We start from the raw sequence: 18,534 nt of genomic DNA, 5'->3' as shown, positions 1-18,534 counted from the left end.
TATGAATAGCTGTATAATATTATGTAAAATACAGGATTGTCATTATTATCATTTAGTATTAGACAATTTATTTTCAGCTTTTTATTATTATAGATGCTATAATAAATATCTTTATACAGATAGTTTTTTTAAATCCTGCTAAATAATTTTCTTCAGATAAATTTTCAAGGAGGTGAGATTGTTCGATCAAATGGCATACTATTTTTTCTTGACTTATGGAAGTATATTGCTTTCTTAAAAGGTGTTGGAGGAATGCCCAGCCGGGCGTGGCTCAGCGGTTAAGCATCGACCTGGGATCTGGGTTCGATTCTCCGTCAGGGCACATGCCCGGTTGCGGGCTTGATCAATGACTCTCTCCTCATTGATGTTTCTATCTCTCTCTCTCCCTCTCCTTTCCTCTCTCTGAAATCAATAAAGATATATTTAAAAAAAAAAAAAAAAGGTGTTGGAGGAAAGCCCCAGAAGCCTAAGTTCAGGATTGATTCTGAAGAACTGACACACAGCCTTATTCAAATTCATAAGAGCTTTAATAGGAGAAACTTACATACACAGGCAAAACAGCTGCTCACAATCATGACCGGCCAGGAAGAATCCACAGCCCTCCCAGGACAGGGTCTCTGTTTTACAGGGAGTTAATAGTAAAACCGTATGGTTGATAGTCATATAAACCACCAGAAAGAATAATGCATTCCTAAGTTAACAGATAATATCAGACAGTTATCCACATTCTTATACATTGATTAACTTTATTCCTGGGGGCATGAAACTTATCTTTGGGCAGCATTCTGGTTTTCTGGGTAGTCAGCTAAGCCTGAGTCTACAGAGTTAAGACTCCAACATTTCCCAGGCACTTTTGCTACTGGAACCATATTGGTCCTCTAAGTGAGTTCCTGTACTACACTACAGATGTAATATGGGTCCTTCCATTCTATGCACCAGTCTTACACAAATTCCCTCAGACCCTTCCCACCATAATGGTTTGGAGTTGGATGGCACAACGGTATACTCCACAGATGCCCAGTGTAATTAACAAACAACAACACTGCCTAACAGAGCCCTTTTCCAAGGTATTGATAAAGACTGAAACCAAGTTGACAGAGTATCACTTCCTAACTACTGAATAGCTGAAATTTGGTTAGTCATTTAGGTCAGAGCAAGGGATATATTATGATGATTATCAGGAATATATATGCAACAACCAGTATGTATAAAGGCCCAAGTTCCTCCCTGGGCAGCAGTAAGTATGTCTAAAGCCATGTGGTTCTGCAACACTACGTTTCTCATTTGAGTAGTTTCTTGATCCAAAAAAGCTATAGCATACTTAGAACTATTAAGAGTTTGGGCAGTATGATTAGTTAATGTGATGATCTTCCATTCTAGACTACAGTGACTACAGGTGGGGAGAAAAATGATAAAGGATACATCTACCATGTCACATGCTTGTATCTTCCCCAGAGCTCACAAATGATAGGCCGATCAGCTGGGGGTGCACCCAGGGTCTTCTGGATGTACCCAGACAGTACAGCCATCCTAGCATACATGTATCTATCCAGTTGTATGACAAGTAGGGCCAGCCATAAGGGCCACATGCCCACAGCCACCCTGCAGATACTGGATAAGCTCCATTTCTATTAGGTGTTTGGTACTGGAACCACATTTAAGATTATATTAATTACACAATCAACAGGGGCTGAAGTAACAATAAAAGGACTCTCATTATAAGTAGTAATGCAGTAGGAGGCACAATGGGCAAGAAGTACAGTAACTGGGGATCGCCACCCTAAGCCATGCCAAAAGTAGGGTACAGGACTGGATGGGGCAATTAACCTCTACCCTCATGAAGGGATAGATAATAGCAATAAGAATCTTATTCCATGAAAGAGAGGGGAAAAAACAGTGGTTACATTACAGGACAGAGGGAAATCCATAATAATGACTGTGGGTCTCTAGCTAGCAAGTGCATATCAGGCAGTAAGGTTGGTGGGGTGGATCTTCCTTGGGAATCCATTGGCTGCAAAAGAGGACATTTCTCTGCAGACCCGGCAGTTGCCCTCATTTTGGAGTTCTGCCAATGTGTGAGCTTAGGTGGAAAATAGGTCACCTTGCACACTATAGCTGAAAAACAAAGAAGTTACAGGAAACAGCAATGGTAAATTGTGGCTGGGAGTGGTTTCTGCCTTGATTTGCAATACTAGACTGAGTTCTCAGCCAGGAATGGAGCATTTGGGGACACTAATGTAAGGGGAGAAATACTAATACTCCAAATCACCACAAAAGGCCTGCCCCTAGTCATTGTTTGATCTGATGGGTTCTGCACCACCAGCCAAGAAGGGGGTGTTGGAAACAACCAAGGAGTTATCTGTAAGTTAATTTTTTGTCCCTTCTCCGTAAGCTCCAATGAGCCCAAACCATCTGGGGGGAATCTGCCATATCTAAGGCACTCATAGGTGACTGGTGTCTGTCCTTAGGTCATGTGGAGCCATCAACAATATGGGATTGCGTGTCCTAGTGTGGAGTCCATTCAGCTGAATCCTCATTGCTGTCAGTGCTCTGCTGGTTAAGAGATAATATGCACTAGGACATGCTTGTCTGGCATAGCTGTTGAATCCATCAGAGCTTCTGGTAACCTATGTGCCCACCCCTTTAAAGGGTGAGTTTCTCTTTACAGAGGCTGTTTCCACAGTCCATTCATCCTCTCAATCAATCCAGTGGCTTTAGGATTATAGGGCAGATAGTAGTGCTACATTATATTGTTCTCGTTGGCACATTCCTGCATCTGGTGACCAATGAAATGAGTCCCTTGGTCACTGTCGATGTCCATGGGCCATCCATACATAACACACAGTTGCCTAAGTCCCTGTTTTCTTACTAAAATATGCTTGCAACAGGCCAGTGGCGGTATTAATGCATGGCAATGTGTATCTGCAGTTTTGAGATAGTGGCAAGGGTCAGATGCAGTCTACCTTCCATCTCATGGCTGCGGCTCTTGCCCTTGTTATCTGTCCAAGATGCCATAGCAATTGTCTCTTGCATTGAAGAGAACAAGAAGTACACTCCTAGCAGGCCTCCTTAATATGGGTATGGGTGAGGTTCACGCCCATCTGTTTCACAATTTCCTAGAGTATGTACCCCCTTGTGTCCAGTCTTTCTATGTAGCCAGCGGACCACTTCTTGAGTGTCACTGCTTTCCTCTATGTATCAGACCTGGGCCAGCTGATCCACCTCCTGATTCCCTGGAGAGGATGTAAACACTGTGGTCCTGTACATGGTACACTGGGACTTCAAAGTCTCTTGTCCTTTCCCAAATCTCATCCCACATTTCAGCTCCCTATAATGTGCAGTGTTGAACTTCCCAGTTGTCCTTGCTCTGTTGTCTTATCCATAAAATGAGGCCTTTGTAGGCAACCCAACTCTCAGTCACCAGAGCGATAGGGCTCAGTTCATGCATTAGTACCATCCAAGCTGCTAGCAGCACTGCCCATGGACTGATTTGCTGGCTTTCTCCATCCAGCCATATAGTGTCTGTACTCAGCTGTATGGCCACTGCAGTCCAATGAGGTGGGTTGCCCTTAGTAGACCCATCCCTTAGCAGGCAAACACAGGGATTGGTGCTTCACCGGTCCAAAAACCCATGTCAGTGTCCACAGGCATTTCACTAATATATGTGACTGGACCCAGGATAGCATGCAGCTCAGCACTAAATAGACTAGTTGATAGAGCACATCATTGCTGCAGGTAGGCATACCACTTGTGCAAGGCAGTGGACTGGGCCAGCCCCAATCGGGGTTTGGCAGATCCCCAGTCCATCCAGCAATGGGCTATTGTGTCCTGAGTGTCACCAGTGAGGCTTTGTGATGCTCTTTACATGCTTCAGACTAAGGTAAGCTGCCAGCAGTTGCTTCTCTATAGGACTCTACCTCTGTTCAGTTGCCTTCCATAATTGGGACCAGAAACCTAGGGGCCTTTCTCCCAGCCTGCTTTTGCCATGAGCCCCACCCAAAGCCCTGAATTTGTTTACTGCCACCTTTGCAATGGTAAAGGCATCAGTATGCTCTTGTCTCCAATCCCAAATTGCTGCTTTCTTTATTAATCTATACAAGGGACATAACAGCTGAGCTAGATGGGGAACAAAAGGCCTCCAACATCCAAGCAATCCTAAGAATGTGTGCAATTCTTCCACTTATTCTGGCACAGAATACTTTTGAATATTATCCAACACAGCAGCTGGAATGACTTTTGCCTTACTAGACCAGACACTTTCCAAGAATTTGACAGAAGACCCAGGCTGTTGCACCTTGTCATTTATGACCCATCCCCATCCTTCTCTGTGCTCCTGCAGACTCATGTAAAATAGCAAGTTCACTACCAGCTAACATAAAGTCATTAATATTACAATGTAATGCTACCCCATTCCAACCTTTCCACATAGATATCTCTTTTGCTACTAAACCATGACAGACTGTGTAGCTATGCCGGTAACACCTAAAACATCCAGTGTTCTCCATTCCAGCTGAATGCAAATTGGTCTTGGCTTTGTGGGTCTACGGGAAAACTGAAGAAAAAGTTGGCAAGATCTAATACAAAATGACATGACCCCAGAGACTCACTGACTTCATTCAATAACTGGGCAATATTAGGAACTTCAGCATAATTGAGGGGGGTGGGCTACTTTATTGAGCTGCTGGTAGTCCAGAGTCATCTGCCAGGACCCGTCTGGTTTACAGAATGATCAGACAGGGCTGTTAAAGGGACTATGGGTAGGATGAATTCTACCCACTCTATACAGCTCTTTAATTGTATAGGTCATCTCTGCATGTCCCCCAGGTAAGCAATACTATCTCAGGGATATTACCCACCTAGGTTCAGGGACCTTCACAGGTGTTCATTTCCTTTCCCCTGAGCACGGTCTTGATTGCTGGTCTGCAAATGGAACTCTCCTATTGTTGTGAATCCTTCACATAATGAGCTAAGATGTCAATGCCCAATATATACTCAGGTAGGGACAAAATGAATGCTTGATAGGACCTCAGGGGCAACCAACCAATCCACCAACCAATGCAGAGTGAGACTTGCTTCACCTTTAGAGATCTACCCCCATACCTATCTATAGCAGTAACATAGCCCATAAACTTAAGAATATTACCATAGATCAGTGTGCATTCTGCTCCAGTATCTACTAGAGCAAAGACCTGCTGTTTATTTTGTGGTGTTCAATGGATGGTTAGCTCTACATGGGGCCTCCAGTTTCCCTATATCATCCTTACCATTTCCCTAGTCCAGCTGCTCAGGCTCCTCTCAGAAAGGGGGAGCTGACAATGGAGCAGAGGGAGCTACCTGGTTCCAGTCCATGTGTGGACCCTTCTTAGGTGGCAGCTTCTGAGATTGCTGTTCAAGCTTTAATTTCAGCCATAATTGTACCAAAACAGGGTTCAGGTGTTTGCCAATTCTATCTAATGGCATGCCCACTTTGATTAAACTGAACCGCAATTATCAGGCCCTTTTCTCCACACTTCCTACACTTCTTGCTGGATGCCTGAACATTAGTCCATCTTGTGGCTCTCTCCATTTCTCCTAAATCTGCAATATCCTGGGTTACTTGATTCACTGGCAGTCTAACCATAGGGTTCGGGATCAATACCAGGGGTCCATACCACTGATCAGGGGAAGACTGTAGTATAATATGTTTCATGCAAGAGGTAAAGAGCTTATTATCAGGCCCCTGGAAATGCTGTGAATAAATAGCATTCCTAATTCCTAGCTCTCTGATCAATTCCTGTAGCTCTGTGGTCTGCCATCAGGGTGGAGTAGGGCAGATCGCCCACATTTGGCCAAGCTCCCCAGCATGCCCCCTGTATCCATGCCAGCAAGGATACCACCTGCTCTTTGTTCAAAGCTCCATAGAGGTGCTGTCTCAGAGTTGGTTGTGTGGCTACCAGGGCTAAATTAGACATTTCTCCCCCTGTTAGGAGGATGCCTTCAGCACCTTAATCCCACAAGTGCAGCATCCATCCTGCTACAGACTCCTTCCCTCTCTACCTATACCTGTTTCCTAACACTAACTCAGCCAAGGTATATTTCCTCATGGAAGTGAACTGATGTCTTTCTGGTATTAAATTCACTCCCTGTGGCCATGGCTATTGTCTTTGTGTTTGTGTGTGTGTGTGTGTGTGTGTGTGTGTGTATGGCAATTTTTATTTCATTATTCTGAAGCAGCACCACCTCCTGAAAGGCTATGCCTTGCAAGTCCAAATAGTCACTCAAGATAGGTCGGGATGTAGGAGGTTGAATATTAGCTGTGTTTACGTCATCTGACACTGAACACTCACTTAATCTTTCTCTGCTTCAATGACCCCCTCGAGGATTTTTTGTCAGCATTTCAGATTAACTAAGAAATGACACGGAAATGTGTCCCGGGATCAATAAGGGATTTATGAATCTGTCCTGCTAGTCTGAAGCAGTGATCATTTTGTTGTATGCTAATACACAGGATAGTGCTACCAAGGTGTGTCTTACATGCAATGAGCCTGCTGAATCTTTGTTATCATTACCAGTTGTGCTTGTAAGTTCAGTATGTCTATCACGTGCCCCTCTTCCTCCTCTGATGAGGGTGAAGAGAGGAATGAATCCTCCATGGGGTCCCAAGTCTTGGGGTCTCAGTTTGCCCTGACCATGACTGACCAGACCTGGCAACACCCTACTCACTTTCCTTTCAGTTTTGCTACCCTGCAGGTTAAAGTTTCTAGAAGGTAGAAACTTTCATCGCTATCCTGCAGATGTTGCAAGAGCCCTTCAGTAGTAGCCTCCTGTGACAGGTGGGCTTTCTTTTCTAATTAAAGGTCCTCTTCCAATTGGTGATTTCTAGTGGCCAGCAATAGTGTCTCTTCCCAAGAAAACCTCCAAGCACAAAGGAGGGGCAGGCTACAGCTGCCACCGTAGCCTTACCATCTTTCTTTTCTTTATCTATCTTCAGCCTCTCCCATAATTCTGCTATCTGGTGGATGTTTTGGGGGCATCCCAGTACTCACGCACCAGTCCCCACGTCTCCAATGCTTGTCATATGGCACAAAGCATGAGAATTTGGCCAAGCTGGGGTTTTCCCCAGCAGAGCCCATTTTTGCCCCCATTTTGCCCCTGGCTTTTGTGGGTTCTTTAGAATTCTACTCACAGCGCCAGTTGTTGGGGGGAAAGCCCCCAAAGTCTAAATTCAGTATCAATTCTGAAGACCTGACACATAGCCTTATTCAAATTCATAAGAGCTTTAATAGGAGAAATTTATATACTTGGGCAAAGCAGCTGCTCTCAGTGGTGGCCAGTCACAAAGAATCCACACCCCTCCCAGGACAGGGTCTCTTTTTATAAGGGGTTAATAGTAAAACCATATGGTGGATATCACATAGACCACCAGAAAGAACAATGCATTTCTAAGTTAACAGATAGACAGTTATTACACTCTATATATTTATTAACCTCCTTCCGGAGGCATTGTGTTTATCTTTGGGCAGCATTCTGATTTTCTGTTTAGTCAGCCAAGCCTGAGGCTATAGACAGTTAAACAGTCACAGAGAATTAAACAGAGTCCAACATTTCCCAGACACCTTTGCTGTGAGAGCCAAATTGCATCTCAGTGAGTTCTCCTGGAAAGGTGTTCCAGTTTACCTTGCTATCAGCAAGTGTGTCATATGTGCCCATTTCTAAATTTGGAAGGTAGCTTGGAGTATATGGGGGGAAAGTGGAAAAAGAAGGTACAGAATAGGGAAGAAGGGAGGTACATAAAAGAATAATAATGTCTGTTCAATAAGTGTTGATGGATAATTGGACTTTTCAAATGCTGAACTCCTTCCTTAGAAGAAAAAGTAGCACAATAAGTAATTTCATTTTCTTCCAAACCTTGGCACAATAATAGAGCAGGCAAAGGCTTCCTAGTAGCTTAAAAGTGGAAATAAGATGCTCTTTTCAATGTGATTTTTAAAATTATAATGGGCCATGAACTGCCTTAATACCACTATCAAATGAACAATACACTCTATCATCATTCCCAATCTTTAACAAAATCCTTTTCTAAGGCAATTACTATTGATTGGCCATCTGTTTCACAGTAATTACATGAGTATATCACTTAGCAACAGGATGCATTTCTCTTTCATATTTCCATAGAACAACAAGGCTATGGTTTTAAAGCAAGAAATAATGAAGTCTTGTGTTATTTCAAATATGTAGACACATGGTCTGTGCATATCTGTGTACATGAGTGTGGCTATGCACATATTTTTTTTATCCCTAATTACCATAGTAAATGGGAGTGGGTGGGAGTGGGTGGCAGAGGTTTTTTGCCTTCCCTGGATGTCTCATAAGAACAACTACAGGAGCTGCAGTAACTACGATACTTAACATTTGCCAGAAACTGCAACTTGCTAAAGCTTTACAGACATTATTTCATTTAATCCTTACAACAATCTGATGAGCTAGGTGTTTTTATACCTAACCACATAGTTTTATCTCATTTGCAGATGAAGAAATTGAGGCTTGGAGAGACTAAGCTCCCTAAGGTCACAAAGCAAGTGATGTAACTGAAATTATAGACCAGAATTATTCATTCAAAAGTCCACTATCTTAACTACAGTGTCCTTCTGGCTGATGACAAAATTTGTTGATTTGCTTCTTGGGTAATGGTGCTTTCTGGATACATTCATGTATATTAACAATAAAGAAGAGATTTAAAGTATTTCTGACTTCCTGTTTAGCTCCTCTGTAGGTTTCTTGGGTCTCCCTCAGCACTTTGCTCAGTTTTCTGAGCTCAGTTTAAGGCCTGTGGGGACTACTTTGGGTGCTGAGAAGCCCCCAAAGACAGGAAAACAGTGATGTCCCAGCTCAAACAGCATATATAGCACATGTCCTTGTTGAGAGAATTTTATTTCCTTAGTCAGAAAGTATCTTAATAAAATAACTAGTTATTAAGTTTCTGTACATAAACTGACAGGTCTGCTTGTCTGCTTTTTGCTAGGCAGCCTCAGTTGAGTGATCCACAAACTTTTCAAACTCAAAAGGACCAAAATTAAACTCATCTCATTTTCTTTCTCAGCATCTTTATACCCCCCAACTCTCCCTGGTCCAGTGTCCCCTGCTTCTGTATGGCAGCAGGTTTGCTCCGTAGAGCCTGGTGGGTGCAATTCACCTATGATTTCTCTCCCTCATCTGCCCACACATCTATTCAATTACCAAGCCATTTTCCACTCCAAACCTTCCCCTTACCTTCATCCCCAGGCCACAGATTTGTCTTGCCCTAGTTATTATAAAAATATCAGGCCCCTAACTCATATTTTTGCACTTGATTTTGGCCTGGACCACCTAGTCACTCACTGCATTGCAATCAGAATGATCTTTCTAAAATACATGTCTGATCTTTTCACACTCCTGATAAATAGTACATATTTCCATATTATCCTTTGAATGAGCTTTCAACTCCTTTCTTGGATTCACATAGCCCTACATATCTGGTTCCTGCATCACTTTGCAGCCTCACCTCTGGAGATGAGTAAGTCCCCTTCATTCAAACCACATGGATTCACTTCTTAGGCCTGAATATGTCTTCTTCCCTCCAGGCCATTGCACTGGTTGTTCCTTAAGCCTTCACCCAAACACTACCCCATTATAACCCACTAAATCCATTTAAAATTAAATGCTGAAGTTACTTCCTTCAGAAAGCCTTCCTTGGTCAGAATAGATATCCCTCCCAGAAGCCCTCATAACAGCTTAGACTTCCCCAATTATTGCATTTGTCACACTATTTTGCAGTCATTCATTTACCTTTCACTTGGTTTCTGGTTTATAATTTTTATCTACTTGCTGAAAGGGTGACTAAAAGTTTACTACAATTTTATGATGGAACTTCCTAGACTTCTCTCCTCCTGCAAACTGAGCTGAACTGTTTAATATAATACCAACATTTAGTATGTGCTCATCAAATGTTAATTTTACTGAGTAAATGCCCCAAACAATCTTTCCTCAACCAAAGGTCACTATAGATGTAGTCCCAAGTGCTCAGGGACACTCATACATTGGTAACATCTGTAAGACCTTGGCTCAAAAGAGAGCCCATCATAGGAGATGACCAGCACAACCTTTGCCTTCAGGCTGAACATGGATAAACTTAAGGTAAGCAAGTGTGCTTTCTTTTGTATTTATTCCAATCCTTAAATTTTCCACACATGAAAAAGAGAAGACAACAGAGCAAGAAGAGGAGAAAGAGAAAGAAGAGGAGGAGGAAGAGGTAAAGAAAGGAAGAGAAGAGACAGGCGAAGGGGAGGAGAAAGAGTAAGATAAACAGGAGAAGGAAAAAGAATTACAGGAAGAAGACAGAGTAGGATGAGGAGAAGGAGAAAGAACAGGAGCGGGTGAAGGAGGAGACAAGCCCTTCCCCAAATGACACCTTTGACATTAGGAGAAGTGCTATGAACTGTGGGAAAACCTTGGCCTGAAAGCAGGAAAATGGGGCTAGCTTGGCCTCTCATTGTCTCAAGGACCCCGGGGCAATTAACTTTGTGAAACTAAAACAAAAGTGTTGAACTAAAAATTTCTAAGATTTCTTCTAGGTCTAAAATGTTAATGATTTACAGAAAACTATGCTTTTGGTGCTTTTAAATCCTGCTTGAAGAATGGATATTATAGATCATTTCAATGTCTCTTAGGCAACATGAGAAAAAGCTATCAGTAGAATGAATCAGATTATGATGGTTATTTATTTATTTATTATTTACTTCTTTGTCAACTTGACAAGGCCATGGGGTGTCCAGATATTTCATCAAACATTATTCTGGGTGTATCTGAGAGGATATTTCTATATGAGATTAACATTTCAGTCAGACTGAATAAAACGTAGTGCCCTCCATAACACAGGTGGACCTCATCCAATCAGTGGAAGGCCTCCACAGAACAAAAGGGCTGATCATCCCCAAGTAAGAGAGAACTCCTCCTGTCTGATTTTTTGAATGGGGACATCAGTGCTTTCCTGCCTTTGAACTTGAACTGAAACATAGACTCTTCTTGGGTCTTGAACTTCTTGAACTGTAACTTATACCACCAAATTGGACTTGGATGGGAACTATATCATTGGTTCTCCAGAGCCTCCAGCTGACCAACTGCAGATCTTCGGATTTCTCAGCCTCCATAATTACATGAGCTAATCCTCCCCCCCCCCCCATATATATATGTAGTATTAGGGCTCTCCAGAAGGAAACAGAGAGTTCAGCAAGACCTGGCAATTTCCCTCCTCTCTGGAACCATAACACTTTCCCCAGCTAATTTCATGGAACTAATAATCTCTACAAGAACTAGGATTCAAGTCACAACAGCTTTCTAGATCATGGAGCACTCAGTACACCACCTGGAAAATCACAGATAACCAGAGCTCCTTTGGCACTCAAGTTAGAATTTCCTAAAACTTCAGGGTCCTAAGCCATGAAAGGCCTGTTCTGTGGTCCCGGGATGATGTGAATTAGTTTCCAAACACTGAACCTCTGAGTCTGCATTGTGTGTCTCTCTTTTAATAGGTGTGTGTCTCTCTTTTAATAGGAAGGCACTCATCCTTCTTATGAAAACAAATACTGAATTGGTCAATTTAAATTTATTCAGATAAATGAAGTGCAAACATTAATCTTTTTAATGGAAATATTTTGAGAGTCCTTTGAATAGTTTAATACTTGATTATTTTACCCTTCCTGACTTTCAGCATATCCTTAGGAAGAGAAAATTTTATATCCTAAATTCTTATTCCAAACACATTGAAAATTTTCTTCCTTTAACTTTTTAAAAAATTTATTTTTATTGTTGAAAGTATTACAGATGTCCCTTTCCCCCTCCCCTATTGATCCCCTCCACACCCTTCCCCAGGCCTTCCTGGTAGGCACTATTATCTGTCCATGGGTTATGCATATATAAGTTCATTGGTTAATCTCTTCCCACTGCCACCCCCTACAACTCCCCCCCCCCCATCTTCCCTCTGAAATAAGTCACATTGAAGACTTTCTATCATAGGAACTGCCAGGGAGAAAGTGACATATAATATGTATATGCTGTAAGGCAGAGAAAGAATTGTTTTAAATAATGATGCTCTGATTCCCAAATACTTTTCAAAGATTTGTGAAAGGCCTTGACTTTAATATAAGATATGGCAGAAGAATTATTTCTGATTACATGCTTTTCTTACTTTTTAACAAGATTTAAATTGGATCACTGATCAAAAACTTCATTTTGAAAATTATGTCACAAAAATTAAGATTGAATAGTTGACGCTTTCAACTGTTGTCTTTAGAAACAGTGAAATGATATTAAAGTTTGTTCATCATCGTCATTTTGTTCTAAATAACCTCTATTAAGATAATTATTTCTGATATTTAAATTAACCTAAAAAGCAATTAATTTTATTCTTATGAAATTAGAATGAATTAAATCTTTAAGAACTTTTCATTTTAAAAATTTACACAATTAAATGTTGTTCGTTACTAAGAAAAGTATTTTTAGCTATGAATTTAAGCTTTATTTTTTTAATGTTTTTATTGATTTCAGAGAGGAGAGGAAAGGAGAGGGAGAGAAAGACAGAAACATCCCTGAGAGAGAAACATCGATTGCCCGCCTCCTACACACCCCCTACTGGCGACTGAGCCCACAAATCCAGGCACCGAGTCGTCGAAGAGAAGGCGGCCGCCTTCTGCCCAACACTGGGGCTCTCCCCGCATCACCAGCGCACAGCCACTTGGAGTCTTCAGACCTAAATGGCACCGGATTGGTGGGTCCATAGTGCTCTGTCATCGTGGTCCCGGGGCTCAGCACGGAGATGCGCGCGTTCCCGAAAGCATTGTTACCGATGCAGGTCGGAAGGCTTCTGAGCAAGCAGTACAGCTTGGGCACTTCCTACAGCCCCTAGGAACGCAACCCCCCGAGTGGCCGAGTCCAAGGTGAGCCTCTGCCCGCCGGGGCCCTGCGGGAGGCTGCGGTTTGAGAAAGCTTTGTAGAGGGTCTCGAACTCCCACAGGATGGTCTGGAAGCTCCGCTCCAGTAGCTCTACGTCGTGCTTAGGGGCGTCCCGGGAGAAGTGGGCACGGCGGGCAGGGCAGGCAGGAGGAAGACCTCGGGCTTCCGGAAGGAGGGCGGGCTGTTGAGGTAGCAGCCGCGCCGGCGGACGCCCTGTGGCCGCGGCCCCGGCGGCGCAGGGATAGCTCGCGGCCGACTCCTGCGGTGGGGGCAGAGCTTCCGGCTGAGACCCTCGCCGTGGGGGCAGCGCCTGCGCTCCGGGGCGGCCGTGCACGTGCCTGTCCTGCAGCCCGCTGGCGCCTGTGCTCTGCAAGAGGGAGCTGACCGAGACGCAGGGTGCTAACAGTGCCGCACGACACAGGACCAGCAGGCGGGCCGCGGGGGCCACGGCGCTGGTGTCAGTCCCGCGCGGACTGGATGCCGTGGCGATGCAGTCCCTCAGGCCACCCAGGCGCCAGCTCCAGCCCACCAGCCACTCAAGCGATACCTTGAGTTAGCTGTTTTGGGTGTGAAGCAAGCTCAGTCAGTCGGTCCTCTGGGGTCCCAGACACCTTGGGGGTTAGCGTGGGGCAGCTGGGATAGGGGGAGGCATGGCTGCCCCTGGTCCTCGGGTCCTGCCAGGGGTGGCAAAAGTCACCATGGGAAAAGTGGAAGGAGCTGCTTTATGTCACGTTAGCAAGTGGTGTTGGCCACTGTGAAATGATTTTTCAGGAAGTCCAAACGATCGGGTCATGGTAAGCATTCAGTATGTGCTGGTGGTTGCTATGACGTGTGGCATCCCACCGTAGGTGGGGCATCAGGGAAAGGTAGCACACCTCTCAAGTGATGGGTTTTTTTTTGGCCCCCAGACTTGCAGAGCTGCGCCCTGGAGCGTGGGCGGCAGGGGCGACGGCTGGGACCGGGGTGACTCTGCAGCCCTAGGGCGCGGACGCGCAGGTGCCTCCGCCACCACCTGGCCACTGCCCGGTCCGCGCCGCGGGAGCCCGGAGCAAGCCGAGCTGGAGCCCCGCCGGTGCCGACGCCCAGTCTCTCTTAATCTAGTGAATATGAGCCAGATAAGTAAGAACCATGCGTTATAGAAGGTTTCAAATATAGATTTATGGGTAGAATTTTAATTTCTTGTGGCAGTATAAACAAGGCTGAGTCACAAATGAAACCCATTGAGGATGTGATCAATGTACCACTTATACAAACATTACCATTAAACAAATGATGGATTAGGTAACACTATATTCATAGCATTATATGTGATAACAGAACATAAACCACAGTTCCTTAAGGACTTTGTGGTTTTGATATTGAGAACACAACTAATTATTATCATATGCAACTAAGCTTAACTGCAGTTAGTAGAGGATAAGACCAACTTGAGTTTAGGAAACCTGGTAGCATTTTCCCATTAGTATATAAATGCAGATTGTCTTATCAGTTTAGACATTTAGCAAAGCAGTCTTTCCAATCATTGTTGCTAGCTGCTTTTGGAAAAATTCAGATTTGGTGAAGAATGTTAGTGAGTCATTTGAGTTGAATATCAACAGCCAGTGGAAATCCAATCAACAATAAGTGTGAGACACTGAGCTTGCTATTTTAACATCTTTACAATCTACATTGACTATAATGAGAAAACAAGTCATGGGGAATCTGCTTCAGCCATGAAGATCCTTATGCTACCATCAAGCTTAAATGTAGATATAGTTACAAACTTATGGATGATTTTTTTTTCTTGCCATTTAGATTTTTATTTTGTACTTAAACAAAGAGGTCTTTCAGACTTAGATTTTTGTCACATGTCACTCCTATACATACAAACAAGGAGAACATAAGTAAAATAAATTGGTTAAGAAATTTCTAAGGTAGAGCAATCCAAAATGGTGGCAGACTGAGTGGAAGCTACACTGACACTCTCCTGGGACTAATCTGGATTTACAACTAAAACATAGAAAAAACATCCTGAACACCATCCTGAAAACCAACTGAAGACAAGCTGGAGAGCACCCTCATAACCGAGGAAAAAAAGTGGAGACTGCAAGGAGACTGGTAGGAAGTGTGGGCGCAAGAGGACTGGATGGGCTCCCACAGGCAGCAGCCGAAGGTCCAGAGGGATATCTCAGCCTTGGGGGCTCCCACTTAGGATTCTGGGGCCTAAACCCCAGGCTGGGCTTCCCAGTCAATAGCACTAGAACTGAGAAAGGTGCCCACAAAACATCTGGCTGTGAAAAGCAGCTGGGTTTCTGTCTGCCAGGAAGAGGCAGCTAGAACTGCAGGCACCTTCTTAAAGAGCCATTGCACAACGTGTAATGTGCAGCCACTCACCTTGGACTCTGGCGGAGGAGGAGTGGATTGGACTGGAGTTGTGTGGGGAGAGTCTGGGCAGAGTCATTCCCCCAGACTGTGGGGGACATCTTTGTTGGGAGGTGAACTTTCAGCTTTTGCCTGAGGGGGGAAGCAATTGCCCCACCCTGCTGGAGAGCCTCTTGCCCTGCCCAGAGGAGCTTCTACAGCCTGAGGCTCATTAAGAGGATCAGGTTAACAAGTCTGCAGACTGAGGAAGACCTCAGAGTGCTTTGAGTTTTGCCTGATCTGTTTTGGGACCCAGGCCTTAGAAAAGCAGACTTTGGTGTGCATCTCGGTCCTGTCCAAATGCATCCAGCCCCAGCAGTGGAGACCTCAATCCTGGGGTTGCTGATAGCCCCAAACAAGGTACTCAGGGCCGGTCACAAACTGCATCTGACATTGGCCTGTACCAGAGACCTGCCAAAAAGACTGAGAATCCTAGCAGATCTACCTAACATTTAGCTAAAAGGGGAAACCAAAAAACAAGATCCAAATGAAAGAACAAGAGGTCTCCTGAAAAAGAGCGAAATGAAAAAAAAATAAGCAACCTCTCAGATACAGAGTTTAGAATACTGATTGTAAGGATGCTCAACAGCATGAAAAAAGATTTGGAAGCTATGAAAAATGACCAGTCGGAAATGAAGAATGACATAGCAGAAATAAAGACTATATTAGAAGGAATAAACAGCAGATTAGAAGAAGCTGAGGATTGAATCAGTGAATTAGAAGACAGGGTAGAAAAAAATCACTCAATCAGAGACCCAAAAACAAAAAACAATTAAAAGACAGGAGGACAGTCTAAGGGAGCTGTGGAACAGCATAAAATGTAACAATATTCCTATTATAGGAGTGCCAGAGGAGGTTGAAAGTAAGCAGGGGTTATAGAACCTATTTGATGAAATAATGGCAGAAAACTTCCCTAACCTGGTCAAGGAAAAAGACACACAGGTTCTGGAGGCACAGAGAGTCCCAAGCAAGAAAAATCCAAAGAGGCCCAAGCCCAGACATATCATAATTGAAATGTCAAAAATCCAAGACAAAGAGAGAATCTTAAAGGAAGGTAGAGATAAGTAAACTGTTACCTACAAAGGAGCTCCCAAAAGGCTGTCATCTGACTTCTCCTCAGAAACTCTACAGGCCAGAAGGGAATGGCATGAAGTATTCAAGGTAATGAAAAAGAAGGCTCTGAAACCAAGAATATTCTATCCAGCAAAATTACCAATCAAGCTGGATGGTGAAATAAAGAGCTTCCAAGACAAAAAAAGGTTAAAAGACTTTATCACTACAAAACCAGCATTACAGGAAATGTTAAAGGGACTGCTATAATTAGATGTAGAAATAAAGAGAATGAGAACAGCTATAAAGAAACAAAATGTCAGTAGATAAGTATCTTTCAATAATAACCTTAAATGTAAATGCATTAAATGCCCCAATAAAGAGATATAGGGTGGCTGAATGGATAAGAAAACATGACCCAACTATATGCTGTCTAAAAGAGACCCACCTCAGAACAAAAGACTCACACAGGATGAGAGTGAAGGGATGGAAAAAAATTTTCATACAAATGGAAATGAAAAAAAAACTGGGGTACTGATACTCATATCAGACAAAATAAACTTCAAAATGAAGACCATACCGAGAGACAAGAAAGGTCATTACATAATACTAAAGCGAGATCAATCCAACAAGAGGATATAACCCTGATAAACATATATGCACCCAATATAGAAACACCTAAATTTATAAAAAAACTTCTAGGGAACTTTAAGGGAGAGATCGACAACAATACAGTCATACTCAGGGATTTTAACACCCCACTGGCTTTACTGGATAGGTCTTCCAGACAAAAAATCAACAAGGAAACAGCGACCCTAAATGACACACTAGATCAGATGGATTTAATCAATATTTACAGGACATTCTACCCCAAAGCTACAGAATATACATTCTTCACAAGTGCACATGGGACATTCTCAAAGATAGAACACATGTTAGGACACAAAACAAGCCTCTATAAGTTCAAGAAGATTGAAATCATATCAAGCATCTTCTAGGATCACAATGGCATGAAACAAGAAATCAACTACAATAAAAACACTAAAAGACATTTAAACACATGGAGACTGAAAAGCATGTTTTTAAACAATTAATGGGTTACCAAAGAGATCAAGAAAGAAATAAAAACCTTCCTGGAAACAAATGAAAATGAACACACAACAAGTCTAAATCTATGGGACATAATGAAAGCAGTCCTGAGAGTTTATAGCACTACAAGCCTACCTCAAAAAACAAGGAAAACTTCCAATAGACTCTTTAACCCTACAACCTAAAAACTTAGAAAGGGAACAACAAGAAAAGCCCAGAGTAAATAGAAGGAAAGAAATAATAAAGATTAGAGCACAAATAAATGACATAGAGACTAAAAAAACAATACAAAAGATCAATGAAACCAAGAGCTGGTTCTTTGAAAACATAAACAAGATTGATGAACCTTTAGCCAGACTCATCAAGAAACAAAGAGAGAGGACCCAAATAAACAAAATCAGAGACAAAAGAGGTGAAATAACAACTGACCCAACAGAAATACAAAGGATTGTAAGAAAGTACTATGAACAACTATATGCCACCAAGCTGGACAACCTGGATGAAATGGATGAATTCCTAGAAAAATACAACCTTTCAAAACTCAATCAGGAAGAGTCAGAAAGTTTAAATAGGCAGATAACTGCTGATGAAATTGAAGCAGTAATCCAAGGGCCCCCAGAACACAAAAGCCCTGGCCGGGATGGCTTCACGGGGGAGTTTTACCAAACATTCAAAGAACAATTAACACCTATCCTTCTCAAACTAATTCAAAAAATCCAAGAGGAAGGAATACTTCCAAAATCTTTTTAAGAGGCCAGCATTAGCCTAATCCAAAAACAGATAAAGATACTACAAAGAAAGCAAATTACAGGCCAATATCCCTGATGAACATAGACACTAAAATCCCCAACAAAATATTAGCAAATAGGATCCAGCAATATATTAAAAAGATCATACACCATGATCAAGTGGGATTTATTCCAGGCATGCAAGGCTGGCACAATATTTGCAAATAAATAAACATGATACATCACATAAACAAATTGAAAGATAAAAATCACATGATCTTATCAATAGATGAAGAAAAAG

The 18,534-nt window shown here is 42.7% G+C and overlaps 1 pseudogene; it reads right to left on the bottom strand.

Moving 5' to 3' along the window:
- The window catches only part of LOC107525181 (aspartate beta-hydroxylase domain-containing protein 2 pseudogene), a 124,676-nt pseudogene that overhangs the window by 46,922 nt on the left and 59,220 nt on the right, over positions 1-18,534 (bottom strand).

The sequence above is a fragment of the Miniopterus natalensis genome, chromosome 2 (assembly GCF_054644295.1).
Source record: "Miniopterus natalensis isolate mMinNat1 chromosome 2, mMinNat1.hap1, whole genome shotgun sequence".
Taxonomy (NCBI): Eukaryota; Metazoa; Chordata; class Mammalia; order Chiroptera; family Miniopteridae; genus Miniopterus; species Miniopterus natalensis.
The sequence above is the reverse complement of the archived record's forward strand: the minus strand, read 5'-3'. Positions and strand labels throughout refer to the sequence as shown.